Genomic DNA, 21501 nt, shown 5'->3' on the forward strand with positions numbered 1-21501 from the left:
CTCTGGTCAACAAGCCTACCTAAGTAAATGAAAATGTATTAATAAGAAGACTTCCCTGAATCTAAAGGTCATTCTAGTCATCTTTTGCAGTGCTCAGACACGCAGATGTGCAAATCTACTTTATGAGAAAGAATTTTTGTCCACATTTAGCTACCCCATGGAGAGGGAAGTAAGACTGTGACCCTCACTATCAAGGCTGCCCCTTTTGGCCATGTAACCTGGTGCACTTGTGTTCAGATCAGAGCCCAGCTCACTGCGCATAGGCTTGACCCCTATATTGCAGCTTCTTAGGTACAGGATATGAGTCAGAAATCTGTAGCAGCATTATTTTAGTGCTGTTTATTTGTTTTGCTCAAATATCAATAGCTGTTTTATTTCTTTCCTCTCCTTGGCCATTCAACCACTGCTGTGATTCCTGTAAGTACATTATCATGATTTTACAGCACAGTGGGCAGTTTTTCTCAAACTGATGTCTCCTTCCACATGGATGTATGTTAAATACATGGCTAAAGGGAACTGCCCCCAGCAAAAAGACATTTCTGATCTCCATTTCTAATCTCAGATGCCTAAATTTAGTCCCCAGACACTTTATAAAGTGTTTAACTGAAAACTGAGATGGGAGTAGCAGCATTGGCAGAAGCTTAGCTCCTGTTGATACTGTAATTATTTTTACTGATCATTTAATTCACACGTGGTCTGCCCTCAAGGACAAAAGTACTATTTACCTGGCAAAGATGGGGAAAATGGAGCAGACATCAGCATCATTTTCAGAAAGCAGCTGAATGAGAAAAATCCCAACTGATTCAACTAAACTCAGTAAGCCTGATAAACATGGTGAGTAAAACTACTCACCGATAGTAACTTCTGTCACTTTGCAAGAGAAAAAAATACTTTTTTGCTGACATAACCACTCAGCGCCATAAATCACAAGTCTTTAAGAATTAAAAAAATAATTTAAAAGGGACCTCCCCACAGACAGATTTTTCAGAAATAATATAATTTGTGGAATCACAGGCCAAGTTTAAAAATAATCAAATCCATTGAAAAAGAGATGTGCATCATTTTTTTATTCTATAGTGGTTTTGGAAGCTGGTATTTTGTAGGCAACAAATCCATTATTGTTTTGACAACCTATGGACATATAAAGTGTAGGCACCGTTGCATTATTTATAGTAAATTGACTCTTACTTTTTGGTTTGAAGGGTAATTGTAATCCAAACCCTAAATGAGGTCTCACTGAGAATCAGTTAACCAGACTGTGTTTTGCCTAATGGAAGACCATGGAAACTTTCAAACAAAATATTGCCTCATTTTCAAGCCTGGATGTAAAAAAATTATTCAATTTAGCTGTCTTTATTAAAACAAAATCTCTGTCGGTTTTCTTCAAGAGGAGCATATGCAGCTGTACTAAGAGTGACTAAAATTTTATTTGACAACCAATAAGTAATTAGTAAATTAAAGCTTGTTTTTTTGATGTCTGATTTATTTGAGTGACATCAGGATTTTCACTGTAAACTCTTTCTATTTAAATTCATCACCCACTGGAATTTGTTCTTTTAAGTTTTTTCCTCTGGAACACAGCTCTGCTTCCTCCTGCTGCAGAAGACCAGCAGATGTTAATCAGATCTTAGTGGTTTTTTATAATTTCTTGAAAAAATCTTGTATTGTCAGTTTGCTTAACCCTAAAGACTTCAATGCAAACCCTGACTACAATATGTCAAGGAAAAGTCTACTTATGGAGGAAGTAAAGTTACATAATCTTATTTTCAATTACATTTCATTTAGGGCATATTCTCATCATCACCCACTATTAAATACAAAGATTCTTGACAAGGAACTCCTTGAGGAAAACATGTCATGTTTAAGGATATATAGCACACATGCTTTGTAAAGGACCAGAAACCTTATTTAAAAATCCTAACAGCTCAATGCTTCAATTATTCTGGGAGAAGCTTCTGCAAATCCAACCCATACAGCTCCCATTAGGGAAAGTCTGGTACAATCCCCTTTTCAGTGTACCGTGCTTTCATGTCATGTGTTAGTGGCCTCTTTAGGGTGGACATTCACAAGACAAATTTCCTGCTAAGAGATGGACATGTTATATTCAAGATTAAAGGAAGATAAAGAGCTCTTCAGAAAATCCCTGTTTTTGATGTTTAAATATTAGAGGCAAATTTAGTCCCTAGTGCAGGGCAGGGAGATGTTGCTAGGGTGAACTTTATATAGTTTATTTTTGCTTTACAGAAATGCACCCTTTCACATGGGGCAATGAAAACTGTGCTAAATGAACCTAAGACCTGTCACCTTGAAATTAAAAAGAAACTTAGCTTCCTTGAAGGAAGTGTGATCTCAGAAAATGCCTGCTCAAAACTGGTAACACATGTGACTGCTGGATGGGTCATATTGTTATCATAGGCAGGTTGGTATCACATTTTTTGCAGAACAGGAGCCTTGAGGAAGAAGGTCTGGAAAAGGAAATAGCTTTCAGCCACCTCCCTCTGTGCTCTGCTGAGGGAGCCAGCAAGGGGCACCTGGGCCTGGGGGAAGGTGGTGGAAACCAATGGCTTTAAAGCCAAAATGAAACGTGTATAAATAAAGATTTTAAAGCACTTTGGATTAAATTATTTTCTAGTAGAAGATTATTGGTGTTTGAAGTTAGTAGAAGTTTATTCTCTAGTAGAAGTTTGTGGAGTTATGCCCTGGATGATTCGGGTTCTCTGGCATGAGAAATGAATACTGCCTGACTTTAAATAGAGCATGAGCTGTTTGCAGTTGAGCCAGGCTTGTTTCCTCAAGGAAAAAAATTTCCTTGCAACCTTTGTACCCCATGATTTTGTGTCCTTATAAATGGGCTGCCTGAATAAAACAAAAAGTAGCAGGGTACCATGCTGTGTGTACATGTCAGGCAGACTTATTTAAAAGTCCTAACTTATGAGCTGGTTTTTTCCAAGGCCATAGATTTTCATTAGCTATTTGCTGTGTTAATAAGAGACAACCACAGCAACAAGTGGTACAAATGTTAGCTTTGAAACACAGAGCACCTCTTAAACCAACAGAACTGGCAATAAATGGTGTGTGTATATTCGCTCATTTGGCAAAGGTAGAAGCTCAAATTATGTCTTATGGCCAGCTGACATATACCCTGACTAAATTCATCCCTGGGGTAACACCACCAGCTTTAGAGGGGCTACTCAGGGACTGAATTTGCAATTTTTCTTTTAACACCACTTCATTCCAAGCATATTTATTTTTCATGGGCTATTCAATATGGTCCAGTTGATACTTCCAGAGAAACAGGACTGCAAAGACCTATGTATGTTTCTGTGCCTTTGTCACAATTATTATTTCTAATGTGTGGCTATTAGTTCCACACACTTATTGTGGAGCTGAACTGATTTTCTTATCTTTTTTACTCCACCAAAAAAATCAGGCTTTTACTTCCTTAAAGATTTCTAAAAATATCATATAAAAAATGCAATACATTAACATTAAAATAATAATAAGTTAGACTGAGGAATGCAGAATTAATTCAGCAGAATTAATTCAGTCTGCTGTCCTGCTGGATTTTGCTCATATTGAGGTAGCTGGCCCTTCTCCTCATCTACATGGTATCAGAGGATACAGATGAGAACAGTAGATAATTCCCCAATGCTTTTACCTTCTTGCTTCAAAAAGTTGGACACATCTCAGCAAGCATGGCAAAGTCCCATCTGGCTAAATCCTCCCTCATTCATTTTTTCATGTTGGCTCAGACAGAAAATGTACACATATAAATCTGAATATACAAATATAACTTTACTGTGAAGTCCCAGGAGGATATTTATTTATGCACCACCATTTTTTTGACCATATTTTGCTGGGAGTCAGTACATAATACAGCTGCTTATGAGCAAGGAGCAATTTGGTGAGCTGGGGCTGTTAGGGGATGGCTACTGAGAGCCCAAACATGGGAGGAGAGGCCTCTCTGCACCTCTGCAGATGTGGTGAGATCAGTGGATCTCCCCATCAACCATAGTGGTAAAGGGTGGCAGGAACTGGATGTTTTCTCTTGTTCACCTATCCTGCAGAACATGTCAAGGAGGAATGCTGCTGACCCAGCCAGGAAAAGACGTCTGTGAAACCATTGCCACCAGCTGCAGATCTCACCTGAATCTGGAAATCTGGTACCTAGGGATGTAATCAGCACAAACACAGAGACAATGAAATTTTGACCAAGAAACACCCTCCTTTTCTGGGAAGAACTGCAGCACTGTTCCTTATCTGTGGGTACTTTATTTATTGGGATATTAAAAGGCTTTTTCTGTTGGAATATATAAAGTTGGACTGCTCTTGCATGGAGATGGGTCATTTCTTCGTGCCACACACTCTGTAGCTATAGCTACTGTCACAGCTTTACATCTTACCAGCAAGGTATTTCTTAAATTCAGCCCTTAGAGTGTGATTGGCGAAGACAAAACCATTAAATTAAATGAAACCAGTTTGAAAATTCTAGAAGTAATTTGTGGATTTTAAATTTAAACATTTAAAATTAAAATTTAAAAATTTGCTATCAAAATGGCATCATTTATTTTATTTCTATTACAACTTAATGCATAAAAGCAAAAAGAAAAATTAAATTATCATTTTTTATATATTAAATCCTATATGTTCACTATATGTGATCTGCATGGTCCTCCTTTCATCCTAGTGTCATGGTACTCAGTCCAGCATACTGTGAATCCATTTGGATTTTTTTTTCCCTGGGATTTTCTAGTTTTGTATCTTCAGAACTAACTTTGTCTTGCTGAATTTCTGCCTATTTCCGATCCTTGTGGGGCTGCAGAGTTCAAGTCCTCCCATCCCTCCCTGTTCTCCAGATCCTGGGGAGTTCTCTAGCCATGTCAAAGCTTATTTGCCCCTGCTGAACTGCCTGAGAGGCGAGGGACTGGGGCAGCATGCCTGTTCAGGCTGATACACTTGTGCTTTAAAATCCAGGGTAATAAGGAGAGGAAATGTATGGCTTGAGGCTGTCTGCTGGCCATATCCTATGTGAGTTCTCCCTTCAAAAATTATTATGCTCATTTTTAAAATTAATTCCAAATAAAACACGTTGGCGGATGCTGTTTCTGAAACACTGGTAGCTGAGTTTTCGCGTTAGTCATGTGGATATGCTACTGGCAAAGGAGACTTTTGCATAACCTGCTGCAAGTATATGACAGACAGCTTGTCAGGAAATGCTCAGTATAGGCAATGATTTGGGACTAATTTCATGGATGTTTTCCAGTTTCTATTTTCTCCCCCTGATCCTCCTTTCTCTTTCTCTGAACAAGAGGGCTCCTGAAATTTCCTGCTTAACATCTTTCACTTTGAATAAAAGATATGCTAAACATACCCCCTGCAGCTGGTCCTGCTGAAATTACTCCTCTGGAGGGACCAGCAGATGATGTTGGTGGATTTGAGAAGGTCCAGGCGGGAGGGGTTAGCCCCCAGCACAGCCCACACTGAAGCCTGCAACCTGAAACACCCCCTGCACCTCTGCTCCCCACCTTCCCCTGGCACACGCATGTGTGCGCGCACATGCGGAGGCAGCCGGGGACTTTAAGTGAACCCAGATGGCTGGCACACAGGGACAAGGCATCCTGGAAAAGTGCCCCGGGGTGCTCTGGTTGCTGTCATCTTATTCCACAAACCAAGTGCCTTCAAGATGTCTGTGTTGTTTCTTAATCGGAGATCACTCCCGTTTGGACTCTTAGCCCCTTCCTGTTGGGAAATGTCAGTGAGGCATCAGAGAGATACACAAAGATTGATTTGACTCAAATCAACCATTCCCTTAACTCAGAGGTTGTAGATTATTATCCTTAATAAAGACCACATTGTAATAAAACCCAAATCAGATCCCAATTGAGAGACTGTACTTTCCCTTCTCCCGTGTGTGTACTGTTGTTTGATTGAGTGATTTGATTCTGGTGCAAAAGAATTTAATTGCCTAAGAGTAATATAAAATGTTGATGAAAAGTGTGAATGTGATTAATTTTGATAACCGGTTTCAATTATTTTTTCTTCTTTATTTTTTCTGCTTCGGTCATACTGAACACATGTTTCTTTATTTCTCTATAAAAATATGCAAACAATTACCTGGCTTTGGAGACATAATTACAAAGAGGTTCATCTCTAAAAGGTTATTATTGATTTATAGAGTTCTTTAGTTTAATGGAAGACAGACAGGAATGAAGAGAAACTCTACCTTCCCCACAAATAATGGATGAGAGAGAAGGGTAATGTAAGATTAAGAAGTAATTTTTATAAGATACACGAGCTGCTTGTTTTGGAGGGGTGTTTCTTGTACATGCACAGAACCATAACATAGCAAGGCTAATATAGGCATCTTCTCCTGTGAGTGATTCAGCATGAGGCCTTCTGACAGGCCACGATAGCCATATATCAGGGCTGGATGATAGTGTTATCTGCAGATAACACTAAAGACAAAGTGTGTGTGATAATTGACAACACCAGACCTAGTGGATAATTGGTAACACCAGATCTGTTGCTGGATTTTGAAGGAGAGGTACATGAGCATAAGTGCATCTAAGAGAAAAATCAGTTAATTTGTGATTAGCAACTACCAGCCAGCGACTTTGGAATGGTTTGTAGGTTTTTTTTTTTAATAGGTGCAAATTTATAAATAAATGTGTGTTAGGAGGATAGAGCCCAGACCTTCCTCCATCTCACCTTGTACTCTCAGGGAAACATCTCAGTGGCACAGATGGGAATGGGACCATGCCCTGGCAGAGGACACTACCTCCAACAGTCGAGGGTTCGGGCTCTTTTTAATGTAATTTTTTTGTGTGACATGCGTCTACATTCTGATGTCATGAGCCTTTCAGGGTAAGGACTGTCATTTTGTCTGGCATGCATCCATGACCAGTAGACTATGATGGGACACTGGTGGCATCATCTAGTGGCTTAATGGAGGGAGCTGGGTGTTGCTTCAGCAGTGCCACCTGCTTTCCAGCTGGGCTTGTGTACTCATTAATCAGCAAGTCCTGCTAAGAGAGAGACATGGGTGCTACAGCCATAGGCAACAGTAGAATTGATTCCCTTTTTTCTGTAAGTATTGAGACAAAACAAAGCCTGGTTTGTCTTATTTACCTGTGTGCAGCAACTTAGAATGCTTTTAAACCCACAACCTGGAAAAAATGTTATATATATGGTATTGCAAAATTATTCACTGTTGGCAACTGTTAATGCTGTATATGATTCATCCATTTGGATTTAAGTAAAATATCTCTGATTCTCATTCACATAACATCCTGTGCTTTCCCCTGCCTGCTTCCAGCTGTCAGGTATGCACCCCACCAAGGCTTTGGGTCTTTTGAGTGGGAACTTTCTCTTGCCCTGAGAGCCCTTGAGGAGAGAACACTTCTGTTGGCTCTGCTTTATAAATAACTTCCCTGAATCTGATAAAACCATTTGTAAACAAACTTGGTCTGAAGCAATTTTAATGGAGAAACAGATAAAATCAATAGTGCATCATATGCCGTGTGGTTTTAATTGTTCTTGATGGCCATTCAGCTTGCCCGTCTACTACACAGAAATTTTCAGAATAATGGTCTTTTGTCTGTCAGCATTGCAGAGAGAGACAAGAGTCCCCATCTAGCTGCTCTGGGTAGCTCCAATAGAGCCCCAGTGTGGCCACATGAGCTTTTCTGGCACCCCAAGCAGCAGGATGGGGCTAGATGGACAAACTCTATTTGATTTTATTAAATCATTTTTATTGTGGATTTGGGTTGCCTGTTAGAAAGATTTTCTGTAACTGCTTTAGATGAACACCTTCCAGCATTCTATACAAACATAGGTGCAAAGACCTTTTACATTGTCCTTTTCTCCTAGTGCACATGTTTAATATCCCTGAGTTTAACCCCCTGTGTAGATATCATTTGTTATATTGTTCTCAGCAGAATACAAACCTTTCTGCTTTATGCCTTTTGACAACAGTAAGGAACTGATGCTGCTGAACATTATCATAATTTAATTTTGGGGCTTGTAATGTAAAAAATAAGAAGTGCAGGATTATGTTTCATTTTATATACAATCTTATAATAAACCATAATATTCCCTTGGCGATTTTGCCATATGAGAAAATAAGACAAGCTGAAGAATTCTTTTCCCTTATGTGTCTATACTGAATTACTGCTTCACACCTGATTATACTAATTTAGTTCCAATTCTCAGACGTATTGGGATTCCAGATCCTTCTCATAAACTAGTAGCCAACTGAAGTAATGGTCCATGAATAGTATTTAAGAACTTTGAAAACTTAGAGAATCCAACTTATAGTCACTGAAATAGATAGTTAATTTTGTGTCCTGTAGTTCATAAGAATCAGCTGTAAGAAAACAAATATAGAAAATTTAATTGTCCTCAATAGTTCCTAAGATTATTATTTTTGCCAGGTGTACCCTCAGCAGTGGCAAAAACATCAGTTACACTATCCAGCAGCAGAAATGGCAACAGGTACTTTTGTTTAAAGCAAGCAGAAAACCTCGGCACCATGACTTCCGAGGTATGGGAACCTGAGAGTTACCTAACTTCACCTTAATACTGAATCTCCAGCTCAGCCTAGGCAAGCCAGCCATTCCTCCCTGTCCCCTAGCTTTGATATGCAAAGCTTCTGCAGACAGACCTGGCACATCTTGGTCTGTGAGCTCAGTCATATCATACATCAGTAAAAAAAGTCCTGTTTTTTACTATCATGTAAAGCAGGAAAAACACAGCTGATGGAATGAATGCCTACAGAATCCCTCAGAGGGAAAGTTACTAACCTCCGAGTGGCCCACAGGGTCCTATTTTCTCCAACTAGAGCGGAGCTGTGTTTCCTTTTATTGCACAGACTTAATAGTGATCATTGATCAGCACAGCAATGTTATTTAATTTTGTTTAGGCTCATTTTCAAATATGATTGCAGTTACCATTTTGTGACTTACTCATTTTGCATCTCATGATAATAGAGAAAAGTGACACAAAGGATGTGAGTGGTGACACTGTGCAGCTGATGCAGTAAAGTGAATTAACAGCTAATAGCTGGCAGATAGCAGTAGATCAGTTGATTAAGCAGATGGCAGAAAACTTGACATTTGCCATCCACAAACTCAGAATATTGCTCTCATCTGTTCTCTAGGAAATACTTCAGAAAACAAAAGTTCTCTTTATGGCTTCAGTCTGCTAAAAAAGCAAACATGAGAAGAAGGTGACCTGCTTCCCTCCAGAGAATTGAAGAGTTGGTGTTTAGGAAGAGAACAGGAGAAAAAAACCAAGATTATATTTTTGTCAATAAATGGAGAACCTGCAGATCAGCCCCAACATTCAGAAGAGGTGGCTGCTCCCTGGTCCTTCCTCTAGCGACTGGGTGCTCCAAACTGCAGAAGGAATAATATAGCTGAAAAGAATGACTCAACTATTTAACTCCTTCCTTAAATGGAAACGGTTCAAATGCTTCCTTCATTTGTCTGTCCCAGTGGTGTATGAGAAAAATGGCTTGTGGGCTCTGCCTGGTGCCACAGAGATGAGAGGACGCACATGGCTCGCTGCTCCTCTCTAAGGATCTCTTTGTTCTTCCCAGTCCCTGGGGCACATGTTCCATGTGAGGCAATGACAGTTTTTGTTATCACACAGACGTATCAGTTTCAGTGACAATCAGTCCCTTTTCAAAAAAACATTATTTCTCATGATTGTCTCCCTTTTGGAAAATGTGGCCTTTAAAGCCGAAGTGGGGGGAAAGAAGAATGGAGAGGAGACAACAAATGTCCTGGCGACACAGAAGTTAAATGGTGTGTTATGGGACGATCAGTCAATTGGCTTGAAAGGGCATAAATCAATATATATGTATGCAGAAAGAAACACTGGACCTTACATTGTGAAAGAAAGAGGGACCGTTTTGTCCTGCCTGTGCAGGTTAGGCAGATACTGCGAAGGAAACTGCTCACATGAGAAGCATAAAGAGAGGGAAGAAGGCAGAGGAGAGGGGGGAAGGGAGAAGGGGGGAAGAAGGTGAGGGGCTTGCTAATAGCTACATGTTTTTTTTGCTTCCTTCCTAACTCAATGGTACATGTGACCTCATGAAGCCAATAAGTTACGAGCATCTGATGTAAATGCTCCCCCTCAAAATGCTCCTTTAGCAAAGACCACTGGGTAAACCGTGTCATGACTAATTTCTGCAAATGCCTTGATTTAAGGCAGGCACAGGACCTGAAATTCACACCAGCTCTTTGTGTGCTGGAGTCACGCAGATACCAGGCTTGGTGAGAAGAAACTGCATACTTCCTATTTTATTTCACCACTGCTCGACCTGCTTTTCCTCAGACTTAAAATCATTTGCCAGGTCAAAATAAACTCTTCAGAATCCCAATGTGAAAAATGTACCTAACAATTCAACCCTTGTAAGCTGGGAATTGGAAGAGAAAGTGCAGTGGAATCTAATTAAATTATATAATAAGCAGCTTAACTTGTGGTTTAACTTTGGTTTCTGTTATTCTTATTATCATAAGCACTGTAGCTGGCAAAGAGCTATTGAAATATGCATAGCAGAAATGACCAAACTGTAGATGTTTGGGTTTCACAAGAGCTTGTCTGTCAGAGGTTGGTTTTGCAAAGCTGAATCCAGAAGGGAGGTCAGGCTAATTCCAATTTAGTTCAAAATTTTCCTCAGAGGTAGCAACGAGTTCTATGTTTGACCTATCTTTATTAAAGAAAAAAATCAAAGGAGATCTGGATTTGCAAATCCTCACCTGTCAGGCCCTGGTTTGCACAATAAAAACCAGTGCTGGCTGAGATTTGGTTGAAGCTGAGTATATAATCCTGGCTTTAGCCTTCTGTCATCAACAAGTTAGTTGATATCACCCAGAAGATGGCACTTCAAAGTGCTCCTTGGCCACATTTTCCAGGATGGTGCTCCTGGCACCCCAGCAGTATTGTAAAATGGTCGCCCACCCACTGCTCTGAGCTTCCAAAGCTTGCCTTTTGTTTAATCCTGCTCTAGTGCCAGGCATACAGAAGCCAGGTGAGCAAAGCTGCTGATGAGTGAGTGAGGGAGTGCCCAGATAAGCTGCCACCAGGGAGGTGACAATTTACAGAGGTCAGCTGCTGCTGGCAGGAGACACTCCAACATCTTAAGCCAGTACCATTTTTTGAGTAATAATTTATGATCTGTCTAGAATATATATGTTGGCTGAGATTTACACCATGCTTTGCCTTAATTGTCAGTAAAGCTGTCTAGTATTTACATAGCGGTGGGTTCATTCATAAGTGAATGCTCGTAAATTTGGCTAATCATAACAGAGATCTTTCCAAAAGTTTGCTATACATCTCATCTTGCTATGGAAACAGGTTGCACTGCCCACTGAAATCTGAATCTGGATCTAGGGCTTCGGTTTGGCAACATTTCTAGTTTTGAAGACTGTCTCATGCAAGAGTCAAGTAAGAATAATTTCAGTCTGTTTAGTGGTCTATAAATCCAAGTGCCCCAAGTACCAATGAATCACTCTGTTCTCTGCCCCAGGGGTTTGACTATTACAAACAATGACTGAAGTCATCAGCAAAAGACGAGGTCACAGGCTAAAAGAGGAAAATATGCTTTTTCATTTCTAGAATAAAAAAATTGAATGCATTGTCTGAAAATGTCAGTGCATGAACTAGGCTAAATGGAAGCAGACTAAGTTGGGCTCTGACATCTAATGCTTCCTCCTCCACTCCTATTTTGTTTAATTTGACAGCTATTTACCAAGATACACAAGCTCAAAAATTCAGAATAAATTGTTAAGGAAGAAATTTACAACATTATCCGTATTCTTTCTTGGCTTTGGAAAGTCTAAGGACTGAAGGTAGGGGTGAGAAGGGAGAGCTCTGGGCTCCAACTCAGACATTGCCCCTGTTTGCCACTGCAAACAAGGCACTTAAACCCTCTGCCAAGGCCTTTCTGTACCAGTTATCTGCCTTGCAGTGGTGAGGTATTGCCTAATGAACAATTACTGCCTGGGGAGCACAGTGAGAGTCACAGAGCCAGCACTGAGCGTGGGGTGAGCTGCCAAACAGTGTAGGGGTTCACAAAGGTTGATGACCTTCAGTCAATCTAGTCAAGGTAAGCCACTTTAAAAGACTTTCCACATACCATCAAGTAAAAGCATGAGCACTGCAGGCACTACAGAGCAGGAGTGACTTTAAGTAACTTCCAATAACAACAGGATTTTTTTCTTCAGCTGGCAAATCAAACATGACCCTTGGATCTCAAATCCCCAGAGAATACAAAAAATGCTATCTTCTATGTAAATGCATTGTTTTCCCAAACTTTCTATTATGGTTCAAGGCCAAAAGAGTTTTAAACAATTCTTTTGTGTTTAATATATCATTTTCCAATGCTATGTGCATTAAGTGCTTTTACTTTAGGCTCCATCCTATAAACAGAAAAAATGCAGCCTTACTTGTCAAGCTGCCACGAAAGATTTAGTGTTACAGATCAGTCAGAACCAAACTTCAGATGAAACTTTGGTTCCAGTGAAGTGACTATATGTGTTTTCTCAGTGGCTTTAGTGGAGCCTGCCCCTCCATTGTCTTGCTCAGTCCTAAACTTTAAAATAGTCAAGATTTGTATCATTGGCTGACAGGATTATTACTACCTCCTGTAAATTCAAAGGCATAAAAAAGAAGCACTAATGAAACACATCCTAGACCTAATGTTTCATCAGAAAAACTGCCTCTAACACACTTTCAATTGATGACAATTTTCACTTCAATGCCAAGAGCTGGAACTTGTTCTCTATTACACACTTTTTTTCACATATAGCTGTAAATGTGGATGTCAAAATAAAATTCAGATTCACAAAGAAAGTATGACCTCTGTCTAACAATGTAAAACATAAACAAACAGCCAGTAGTGCTAAAGCAGCTTGTTTCATCGTGTTTAGCACTGAGAATTTTCCATTTTCTCCTTTAGATGGGAGATCTTACTGTCACGTTCTTGTTCCTGATATTTTGGTACACACTTTCAAAAACTGTAAAGGTACATTTCTCATTTCTTGCTAAAATGATGCAATTGGGGTAGAACAGATGCTGCCTTGTCCAGGAATAGCAATCCTCAGCCTTAAATTCCTTAATGAGAAAGAATTCAAATACAGAGCCATGACACTTTCCTTTGAAAGGAGAAAAGGATGTTTTTCACTGCCTCATCATTTTTACTTTAATATCCAGCAATATTTGAAATCTGGCAGAGAGAGAGGCAAAAGGAAGAAGTGCATTTCTGCATAGAATAGAAATTCCAGCAACAAGTTAAGATACCTGCAGGCACAATTTCACTCAAACCTCCTCTGTGTGCATGTAGGCAATTAGCCTGTGTACTCCTGATAATGCTCTGCTTGCTAAAGCTAGCAGCAATCTTTTACACAAACTGTTTCCCTGACTAAAACTGTCAAAGGCAGAAATATTTTGCAGGAATTTCTGACCTTTGATGAGAATGTTTTCAAATGTAAAAGAGAAAAATAAATCTTTCTATCCTCTAAGAACAGAGCACTTCCATTTCCCAGAAAGATTACTTCGTATAAGTTTTCATTTTGCGTTGTAACAGAATAGGTTCAATGATATTAAAATAAAATCTAATTATACATTATTAAGTTAAAAAACTGAAATACCACAGCATGCATATCAATCAACTATTTCCATTTCTGAGAAATGCTTTGGGGTTTGCTTTGTTCTGGAATGATCACTTTTTACACTTTGACATTTCACCTCAAAATTAAAAATCTTGCTTTCCTGCTGCCCCTCCACCCCCCCCCCCCAAAAAAAAAAAAAAAAAAAAAAAAACAACCCACAAACTCCTTTGTGTCTCTCGCTGTTTATCCTGTGCCTTCAGGACTTAGATAGGCAGCTTTAAAAGGTACATCAGCAGCAGAAGCGTGATTGAAGAATTTAGCCACAATTTCTTTGGGCAACCAACTGTGTCAGCAGTAGAAAAGTCAGCCTTTGGGAACAATAATCTTTCTTTAGGTTTACCACGTAGATGGAAACATGAGCAAGGGAGCATTTAGTTTGTCTCAGGCTTCTTCAATGTTCTGTGCTGAAAGAGTCTGAAAAACAAAGCAAAACAAATTAAAAAAAGAGAGCCAAAAGGTTCCACTGAGCCAACACCCTTTCATCAGAGGTGAATTGGCCCATTCTCCCCAGTTGCTGAACTCTTTAACCTTAGTGCATATACTAAACCTCAGACTGATTTAGTATTTAAATGATATACAGTAACCATCCTGCTAAATGTAAATTAAATGCACACTTATTCCTTAAGACAATTTAAAGTGTCACCTTTATAGCTATAAGGCTGTGACATTTCATGAACTCACAGCCACATCTTCCCACTGATAATGCCAAGCTGAACTGACTGGGCTAAATTCAGCTGTGGGGTAACCAAATGCAATGTTCTTGCTGTCAAAGGAGTTTTACCCTTTTATACCAAGGCTGATTCCAGGCTTTCATTATCTGCACTTAAACCTAGCATAATTTATGTGAAAAAGTAGCTGAGAATAGTAACATTTCAGCTGTTATTTGCAATGTAGGCATGATGTTCCCTAGCAATGTTTGTTGGCTTAGCTCCTTCAACTTCTTCATTTATGCTGGGTGAGGATCCAGTCCCTGCTGGAAAGCAAAGACAAGAAAAACTTCACCTGAACTGAATTGTTCTTGGAGAACTAAGTGAAATCATAGAGACTGATGAAACAATTAATAGCAATTAATATACTCCAGTATGAGCTAACATCACAAAGCAAAGACATGGGGTTCAAGAAGACATTTTTGACAATAGATGGTTGTCCTTCAGGGTGCTTCTGAGCAAGACTAAGCATGAATCATTGACAGTATGTTGGGAATTGGGCACAAGACCCCAGATTTGCAGATATTTAGGTGTTCTAAAATGAAAATCAGTACTTAGAGTTTCTACCTTTGTTGGTGTGTGTGTCTGAACTGGAGAGGTTCCTATGAACATTGGCCACAGGGTGCCTGGAAATCAGACTGGATGGTAATTTGGGTAAACACAAAACCAACATTGAAATCAACTGTTATGTGAATAAAATAGTACCACAAGCAGTCTGTTCTCTCTGGAGGTTGTCCTGTGCTATGCACAGCCCTGTCCCTCAGCACCTCTCCCTACACAGCTTCCTCGCTGCCACATCTTCCTTGCTCACAGCACCTCCTTAGAGTAATCAGAAGCTCTCCTTATGTTGTTCTCCAGTAATCCTTCCATTTCAAAATTGATGGCATAATTAGCCTTCTTAATTAGTACAGAGTACATAGAATTTATCTGAAATACCTTCTGTACCAGCATTAGAAATCAGAACGCATTATGAAGTTTTCTTGAATGTTTTTCCCTTCACCTTGGACTCCTTAGACTAAGGGGAAAAAATGCTTTTCAATGTCGAGTGTTTTAAATAAAATGCATTCTTTGTTGTCAACATGTAGAGCTGGTAAATTGACAAATTCATCATCCTATTATAATCCCTGCACCTGTTCCAGTTTGCAATCTGTGGTGTGTTTTAGCTCATGTATGGTGAGTGCATCTGCTTAACAGGGACAGTTAACTGGCAGAATTTGTTTATAAACCAGTGAAGAGCTAAATGAGGTAAACTGCATTATCTTACATGTTAATTGTATTTCATTGCAGACAAACATTTATTAAAGATGCAGACGGCACACCATACATTCTAATTGTGTTTGCATCCTCTTCTGGTTTTATCCTGGTTTCCAGAATTTCTGTTTAAACATCATATTTCAGGGATTCAAGATGCAGCCTAAGATACCCTGAAAAAAGACATTCGAACAGTAACCAATATGTGTGCACACAGGCACACATGTAGGAGCTGGGCAAGTAATTTGCAGGAACAGTTTATTAGAAGGATGTTGCATGTTCTCCTGCCTGGCAAATGTCTCTCAAGAGAAGCAAATTTCTGAGAATCTGTAATATCACTTTGAAATGATATTACAAATATCTTCTGGCTGAAGTTTGCAGTTTCCTTGGTGGCAGGTATAATGATCCTTGAGGTCCCTGGTCACCCTTACCATACTTCAACATTATGGCAGGAGCAGGGATCACACAATACCTGTCAAAGACAGAGCTGCAGATTCCATCTCACAAACAAAATTTGGCACACTGATTCTGCCCAAAACATTTTTTTCCCCAAACTTGTTATGATTTGAATAGACAAGGTGGTACAAGGGCTCAGGAGGTGGAGGAGCAGTGTTGCTTGGCAATATGGGAGCTGAGGTAGACCTATTTATGTCATAGCCAAATCAGTGGAAAGGGTCAGTACAAAATGGGTAAAACCCTAAACACCCTGGGTCTAGTGATGAACTAAAGCCAGACCTCTGGGACCTTGTCCAGCAACATGGCCAAAAGAACCTCCTCCTCCTCCCCTATCCCTCTCTTTCTGCATGGTATGCTATTATCTGAGCTAGCCTGAGCTAGCTTTTATAGAAGGATGGTTGTCTCTTCAGCATGGGAGAAATCCCTCCTCTCATGTCCTCACTACCTGAAACCTTTCTAGAGTCAAACTGACTTGTAACTGAAAAGAGAATGGCTGGTCCAGCAGCAGTACCAAAATATTAAACTATGAATTGTTTGAAGACAACTGATCAGTTTGGAGGTTGTACAGGCAGGATAGACTTGCTACAGAGGTGCCACAGGAAAACAAAGGGGACTTGGGGGTGGTAGGAGTGTCCTTCAGATATACAGTTGTTGCAAAACATCATTCACGGGTTTCCTACTGTGCATCTGAGGTCTGAGGGACTGTAGGTCGGAGACAGAAAAAAGGTTTACCTTTTAAACTATGCAAATGTGAGGAGGAGAGGTAAAAAAATGTAGACATCCTAGTGCCACAGCTCCTGAGACAGTTTCCGAAGGAGCCACTGCTCTGCTGCTCCTGCCAGGGTGGTGCTGGATCCCACCACCACGCCCTGCATTCCTGGGTGCTGCCCCATTGTAAGACAATTAAATACATGGCAGTTTCAGAACTTGGGCAGCCCCCCAGCATTGCCAGAGAAGATACATCTGGTCTCAGTTTGCTGACTTTTCTTGGCAATTCTTCCAAATTAAAAGGAGATGGGGAAATCTTTGAAAGATGGAGTTCCCTGTGCTAGGCATGCAAATGTCTCTTTCATAAGCAAAGCAAACACTGTACCCTCATTCAAGGTGCACCCAGGACTCACCTGCTGGTGACGAAGCACTCAGATAATTTCTGAAGGAGAGGACAAGTCCTGGCACCCAAAGTCAAATGTAGGAATAAAAGTCAGACCTCTGCAAATGCTTAAATACAGGTCTGGATTTATAACAATTCCAGTGAAATTAGAGAAAAACAACTTTACTGGAGCAAGAAGGGTGCAGAGAATGAAACAGAAGTTCTGGCCAGAGAGAAGAGGAATGAAAAATAAATCTACCAGGCTGAGGAACTATATAGCACGTGGCTCTCATCCACTCTGCTTCTTGCTTCATATGCAAAGAGGCTGCAGAATTAGATTCCCTAATCCAAATGCTTTAGGACTGATTCTCTAATTTCCCTTGGAAATTCATTAGCTTTTTTTTTTTTTTTTTAATGAGTGGTAATGCTGCTTGCATTTTTTGGTTATGGGAAGATTAAATGAAGGAAATCTTTGCCTAGAATAATCATCGTTACTTAACCTAAATTTATTCCATTCCTCTGAAAATTTGAAAAAGTGCAGCTCTTTGGTTGCTGAAGTTACACTGAAGTAAAACTCAACAATTTGCTAAAATATTGCCATATGAGTAGAAATGTTCAGTTCTGAGGAACTGATGTGGTGGAGGAATAAAAGGTTGTTTGTTAGTGCTGGCTGGCACTGGGTTTTAAGCAATACCAACACGCCTGCCAACAAGAAGCCGATAACAAGGCTTTCTGAACATCTTCCAAAGCTTCACAGAAATACTTGTTTGCATAATGTTTTACACTTAAGCTCTTAAAAGTTTGCCAGAGAAAAGTGGCTTTAAATCTGTGTGAGTGCCCCACACACAGATGTATGCACACAAAGCAGGAAGAAAACTGACATTGAAGGAGAAATTTTTCAAGTTTAAGATGTGCAGATTGAATGTACACAATAAGATAAATGTGTCTGCTTCGTATTCTAATTTCTCCCCTGCAGTACACAAATGGTTTAACATCTTGGTTGGATTTAGGCTCCTGGCTGACCTACACTTATGCTTTAGCTATTTCTCAGTGTCTCAAACCAAGGGAGAACTTGAAGCATGAACTTGAAGCACTCTTTCCCTTCCCTTCGTTTCCATTCTTCTTTTTTCCTTCCTGATAGTACAGTTTTAACTCAGATTTAAGAAAGTTTTTGTTCCTGTGTGTGATGTTTCTGTTACTTGCCAGCGTAAAACTTGAGGCAGGTAGTTCTCTATATGGTTCCCCTGATGCCTTTCAGTCTTGAACTATAAAATCTCTTCTTGCTCTAATCTAAGCTCTCCAGGGCTGGACTTTGTCCCTGAAAATTTTGTCTATGGAAATTAAAAGCCAGTTTAGGAAGGTGGGACCATAGCAAGATCTATAGTCCTACAACATAAATTTGAACCTTTATTTCTAGAAGTAAAAAGCTACTGTAGGCAGCATTCTTTCAAATTAAATTATCCTGGGAAAAATCCTGTTTCCTAAAATGTTATATCAAAAGGTGGAGTGAAATCCTGGCTCTGTTGTGTCAGTAATAGATCTCCCATTGTTTTAATCAGCTGCTTTATTCCGTGCAGGAATAATCTATCTCATCCCTGTATGGCATTTCCAACTGTATGCATACAGTTCAGTACTTGCACAGTAAATCTGATTCAATGTGGCTGCTGGTTGATAATATTCCCAGATGCCTGGAAATTCCAGATAAACATGGATAATTTCAGATTTTCGAAATTATAAAACTCTGCCAAGACAAAATTTCTGGATAGAAGGGGAAGAAAAGCTTGGGAAGCCCTGGTATATAATGATGTACATTTGTATGGGTCAGCATTGTCTTATGGAATACTCAGAGCCTTTGACTTTATACCTGCTTTTGATTTGTACACAACTGAAACAGATTAATTTTTTTTTTTTTAAGCCATGGCAGAAATGTGGTGTACTGCAAAATGTCCTGTTCCCTGTCAAGCAATGAAACTCCCTGATTCCAGATGGTCCTCAAGCCTGTGAAGCAGCACCAACCATGTCCAGCTGCAGGGGCACCCCTCCCACACCCTTTGTTGTTCTCCATAAGGAATGTGGTCAGAGGCATTACAAGGTGAAGGAAGGAGATGCACAGTGAGTGCCTTGTTTGGAGACCCAGAGCCCAGCCATGTGGGGTTGCTCTTACTGCTCCTGCCAACAGTCAAATATTTCAGCTGGAGCACACGCTGTCCTGCAGGCACAGGAAAAACTTCTCTTCTTTTCTGCTAACGGGAATAACCTTGAAATAGTGAAGATTTTTGTCTGCTCATGGAAAAGTTTCAAGTGCTCATGGGAGTGAAAAACAGAATAATGCAGGTTAGTTTGAGGCAGTGATGCCATATCAGACTGCTGAAAGCAGGGAGAACTGTTTCTTCAAGGCACCCAAATTAAATTTTTCCTCCCCACATGAGGCTAGTCCTCGTAGCTGCTCATCAAGTGACTTGAGACATCAAATGACACGTCAAATGGCACATCAAATGATCACAGTCACACTACTCTTGAGTCTGAAGCAGCTCAGCACAGAGATTCCAGCACCTCTGAAAGCTGAGCTGTAGGACAGAAATTATTTCTGTGAACTCCACCAGTGGAGCACTAGTGGAAATGCAAAATTAATTTAGATGTCTGAATTTCTTTTTCAGTAATAGCTGCTGTCCTGGAGGTGAGGCAAGAAATGTTAATGTACCTGTTCTAAAGCTGTTCCCCCATTATGTCCAGAGACAGGTGTAAAAACAGACTTTGAAAGAAGCAGTTGGAGCATTGCAATGTCTTTTGTCTGATAAAGATGGAGGAAAACCAAAGATTTTCTACTTACACTCTGCAGAAATCAGTGAGGAAATCATTTCATGGGAGAGAGGGAAAGCAGGATCCAAACATTTCATTGTCCTTCAAACTCACTGTTCAAACTGGGAGTCACTGCTGAGCCTGGAGCAGTGCCCATCCTTGAGCCTGAGCAGGGTTTATCTTTGACAGTCAGCACCAGCTCCAAGGTCTGCAGTGGAGAGAATTTGCCCCACACACCTCACCCACCTCACACTCCTGACTCCCTGAGCCCTGGACCTGATTTCCACCTCTCGCACAGAGCTGTGGGCAGCACAGTCCCAAAACCCCCTGGAAAGAGAGGAGAGAAAGGGACCTTAAGCAGAAGAAACAGATGAAGTTCACTTTCTGCATCTGTTTTTTATTGAGGGAGCTGTTACTGTGAGTAAAGTCAGCTGAGACATCCCAAGTGATTGCAACTTGATTTTTTAAGCCAGGCTATAAATATCTGGGGTTTTTAAACAGTGATTATTGTTTATGTTTTCTTCCTATTTACTCTCTTTGATTTAGTAGCACGGGGAGGTTTGTATCACTGCAGCGTTACAGATAACCCCTCCTGCATTACACAGTTCAGGACTGTGCTGTCTGTCTCCTCTCGGTGTTGTGACCCCAGGTGGCTCAGAAGTACTTTGGGTCAAACTTATTATATACTATTCACTATCCCAATAAACAAGTAGCATGTTGTCACATTTGGAGTGCTGTGTATTTTTCTAGTAATTATGCCTTATTATATATTTACTATTCAGAAAATGCAGGTGTGGGCTGTTGAACTGGGGCCAATGAGAATTCGCCGAACTGGCAGCAATTGCTTGGTGAGTCATGTTTCACTGTCTGTTGGTTTTATAACTGTTTTCACTACTAATTTAGCTCTGCAATGCAATATGCAATTAGTCCTATTATGGAAGCAGCTGTATTCAGTTTTACAATGGCACTTTCCCCTTTGGCTTGTACCAGAGCCTGTTGTGGTTCTGCTGATTTGATGACTGAAGTTGTAAAGTGGTATCTGGATGAGCCACAGCAAGCCATGAGCCTCATACAAATATGATTCTTCTCATACACCACTGCTCTAATGCTATTTCGTACAGCTCAATTAGAAATGCGGTCACAGAGAAAAGCTGTTTTCTTGCTACAGTAACTAGTACTGTCATGCAGTGATTTGTTGCCTTGCTGGTATCACCTCTGTAGTCATGCAGCTTATTATAAATAACATTTGGTAGCCAGAACCTGTAAAAAAAAAGAAAAAATTAAGCTTCTGTTTGAAAATAAGCATCTGCTTGGAAATGACCATTTCCAGGCTTCAAAAATGAGTTTCCTAGCTGTAGCACCTGGACGGTGGCTACAGGAATGAAGTAGGGCCATGTGGAGATGGTGGCTGGGGTGGACAATGGGAGATTTTGAGCTTGAGTCCATGAAGCCCAGCTTGTCATGAAGGTGACAGTGACAAACCAAGGCTTTGCAGAATCACTGAATCCTCCTGGGGTCCATG

The 21501-nt window shown here is 40.2% G+C and overlaps 1 long non-coding RNA gene across 1 annotated transcript in view; it reads left to right on the forward strand.

Annotated features, from left to right (window-relative positions):
- Positions 1-21501, forward strand: part of LOC146768152 (uncharacterized) — a 66834-nt gene that overhangs the window by 36555 nt on the left and 8778 nt on the right. The window contains exon 3 of the long non-coding RNA XR_014951412.1: positions 20762-20827. This is a non-coding gene — a long non-coding RNA (uncharacterized LOC146768152). The remainder of the gene's footprint in view (positions 1-20761; positions 20828-21501) is intronic.

This window comes from Lonchura striata, chromosome 2 (genome assembly GCF_050655825.1).
Source record: "Lonchura striata isolate lonStrDom1 chromosome 2, ASM5065582v1, whole genome shotgun sequence".
NCBI lineage: Eukaryota > Metazoa > Chordata > Aves > Passeriformes > Estrildidae > Lonchura > Lonchura striata.